This window comes from Atta colombica, unplaced genomic scaffold, assembly GCF_001594045.1.
Source record: "Atta colombica isolate Treedump-2 unplaced genomic scaffold, Acol1.0 scaffold35, whole genome shotgun sequence".
Classification (NCBI taxonomy): Eukaryota; Metazoa; Arthropoda; class Insecta; order Hymenoptera; family Formicidae; genus Atta; species Atta colombica.
Window position 1 is genome coordinate 388,065 of NW_017259459.1, and position 3,866 is coordinate 391,930.

The 3,866-nt window shown below is 27.9% G+C and overlaps 1 protein-coding gene across 1 annotated transcript in view; it reads left to right on the forward strand.

Moving 5' to 3' along the window:
• Positions 1-747: 747 nt before the first annotated feature.
• The window catches only part of LOC108690749 (mycosubtilin synthase subunit C), a 12,280-nt gene continuing 9,161 nt past the window's right edge, over positions 748-3,866 (forward strand). Inside the window, exon 1 of the mRNA XM_018198193.1 lies at positions 748-1,265. The gene's annotated coding sequence lies outside the window, so the exon portion shown is untranslated. The remainder of the gene's footprint in view (positions 1,266-3,866) is intronic.

Here is a 3,866-nt window from a genome sequence, read left to right on the forward strand (position 1 = left end):
AAGAGATCACCTACGTTGGGGACTTCCCATTATATCTTTCAACTTGGAACTTCCACGCATTCTTCTATGCACGCTTAAACGACAAACTAGAAACGTCATGCGTGTTACCTTTTAGTCTAGAAGTTGCATTCTTCTACTCTTCTTGACTGAGAAATTAGATATCACGAGCGTTACTCATAATTAATTAAACGTTCTATTTCATTCCTATTTCTCAATATATATTTTTCCAATGATCACAATATTGATATCACATATGTACATTAATTATTTCATAATTATCTTGAAAAACATAGTTGGCTTGTATGAGCGTGTGATTATGATTTTATTATAAAGATTTTATTATAAATTCAAATTATACGGATTTAAATTACATACGAACTAAGAAAACTTCAATCTTTTGTAAACAGATCATTAATATGCTGTGAGATCATCATGTGAGTAAATAATTAATATCAAGTTTCATTTAGTAAAGATTATATAATATAATTTCATATAATAAAAACTATATAATTTAGGCATAATTTTTATGCTGGAAAGAAAAAAATTTAATCGTACGTCATGGTTTACATACCATAATAAAAAAAATAAAATCATAATGAAATAAAAAAATTAATCTTAAAACTGTGCAAAATATGAACAAAATTTTTTGATTCTCGGAAATTACATATAAAATATGGGAAAAAATATTAAATCCTGCTCGCAAGATATCCCAGAAGATATTGACGGGGGGGGGGGGGCAGACAACGGACAGAGTAGTGTAGAATAGTAAAGATAATAATAGTGGTGGCGGTATGAGGGACAATTCAGAATCCGTAGTCGGTTCTATATAAGAGTACCAGCTATATCAACCGGAGGAGACATTCTCTCTTAGTAACCAGCCCGCTGATGACCAAACATTAAGGTCGTTGAGTACAAAAACCGCGTCGCCAAGTTGTGTGATTATCGCGTCACGAAGAAGAAGAGTCCAAAAATAACCGGTATAATTGGAAAGAAATCATCTAGTGAGAAAAAAGAAAACTAGGAGAGACAATAAGAGGAGCAGAAAAAATTAACGAGAAGTGCGTGCTTTCAGAAAGAAACTACCGAGTCGAGTGTTCGATCAAAAGGCAAGAAAAGTATATATACGAGTGAAAGGGAATCAGAATTGTCGTATTTCGACAGTCATTGGTAGTGCGAGCAACGTAGTTACGAAGTAAAAGTGTTAACTCTCTCTGAAATTGAATTGTCGAAAACAAATAGAAAATCAAACAGAACAGAGTGATAAGGTGAGTGTCGACACGAAGTATGAATCACGGAAACTGTTTTTAGTGCTAACAAATTACACGGTGAATTAATAAAGAATTAAAACTTTTATTGCTATAATACGATATTATAACAATACAAATAATTAGAAATTCATTTTAGCTAGCTATATATTTGTTCAAGATTTGTCGATATTACGTAAACACATTATTTAAATTGTGATAATTATTAGAGAGAGAAACCCGCTTAAGCAATCCGCGCTCACATTAACAAATTTCGACATTACCATACATTGTATTAAGCACTTACGTTATTATCAATCCCGGTTGTTATAATTGATCTACTTTATTATACAAAATATTTAAAAATCCGCAAAGTTGGAACGATTGATAGTACTCGTTAAAAAATTAAAAAATCAATGCAAGTCGGAAAATTAATCTTGTCAAATATTAAGGAAATTATTTTTGATTTAAAATTATTATAAAAATCACGAACTATAAATTATTTTAAAAAATCACAAAAATGTTAACGATTATTATCATAAAAATACTCACGAGATAATAATAAGTTTAATATTATCACAATTTAGTCACAAAAAGAGTAAATTAAATTATAAATTTTATTAAAATCATATTTCAAATTTCAATAACGGCATCTCAGTTTATATTAAGATTAAACAGCTCGCTCTTTTTTCTTTGCTTTTTATTCAATAATGTTTGCATATAATAACATTGAATTAAATAAATTATAAGTGCGACATGAATATTATACAGGCTTTGACATGTACATGTATAACCTTCCTCTACATGCGAATTTCGTTTTCCTTTTATCGATTCAAGGCGAGAATTCCGATGATGCCTTTTTTTTTCCGTTGACACTGTCATGATATATTTCTACGTGTAAAGAATCGTGTATTTTCACGTGTAAAGAAAGATCATGTTTCATATCTTAGAATTTTCTACAGCGCGCCTTGCTGCACTTATATGCAGCCATATATTTCAAGAATGCAAACTATGTCTTTTTGTCATAGATATGTTAATAACGCTTGTCTTGTAAATGCTTTAATTGCCACTATTGTAATTGTTTTTATGAAACTATTAATGGAAATGTTAATTATTCGATTAATCCTATATAGGATCGAAAATTAATTATTCGTAATGAAAACGTTTATTAATTAGAAAAACTCAAACGGATATTGTTAATATTTCTCATAATAATAATTGAAAAGAAAATTATCATGATTACTATTGCATTATTATTCTGAAGAATTATTACAATAATTATTACATTATCCATTCAGTAAAATTAGATTCGTTAGAAATTTGAACAAATTATTTGCAATTGTTTAAATCTACAAAAGTCTTTTCTTCGATTGTATTAAAGATATAGAAGATTTTTCTTACACATATAATATCTATATAGTAACTTACACACACACACACACACACACACACACACACACACACACACACACACACACACACACACACACACACACACACACAATTAATATATATGTTGACTATCTTCAGACATAAATTTAATACAATTCATATTCAATAAAAAAATAATTTATTCCTAAAATAAATTAATCCAGTCGCGCATATTTCATATCACATATTTCTTTCATCATAAAATATAAACTTTTCCTTTATAAAGATTTCATATAAGATCCTAAAATTTGCAAAATATTATAGGTAATTCTCAAGAAATTAATAAATTAAAAAATATTATTTGTAAATTTTTATTTTAAACAATAATTTTTTAGATACAATAAGAGTTTAAATATGATCAATTACAAATTATGTTTAGATAGCCATTTTCATGAATTGTGCGTGTGGTGATCATTGATGAACACTTCAACGCGTTCACTAATACCATAGATGACCATCCAAACGTAGTTTAAATTGTAATTGCCCATATTTAAACCATTAGAAGCTATTGCTTAAAATAAAAATTTACAAATAACTTTTTCTATTTAATTTTTCGAAAACTTTCTTGCTATAATTCGCGAATTTTTGAATATCCTATATATGAAGTGATTAATTAAACTTTATCAACTTCAAAAAATAATGCACAAAAATTAACATTTTATACAATTGATTGACAGGTTGTTGCGATTCGCAAATTAAATCATTGCAGCAACAAAGTTGCTCGAAAAAATAAGCTATAAAAGAGTTTCCAAGCAGTAATTTTTGATATTATTAAAAATTAGTTAAATATAGGTTACGATTAAAATACGGTTGTCTGTCCATGAGTCACGTAGTTAATGATTCGTTCACTTTACTCTTTTACAGACATTAGACATTAGAAGGATTGTGTACGTAACTATGCGTAATGCCGTTTGTTGAATGTTATATTAGGTGTGGGAAAAAGTTCGTGGAATTTTTTTAATGCCATCTAACGGGAAAAACGCCACGAACTTTTTCCCATATATATTTGTTGTAAATTAGTTGATGCGATTAATAAACAAACATAACGAATAAAACAAATCTGTGATTTGTCGGAATTATAACTACTATATCATTAATTTATATATGACAATATCAATGGGATAAATTAATAAAATTTTAATAATTGCAATCAGGTGATATATATATATATATATATATATATATATATAT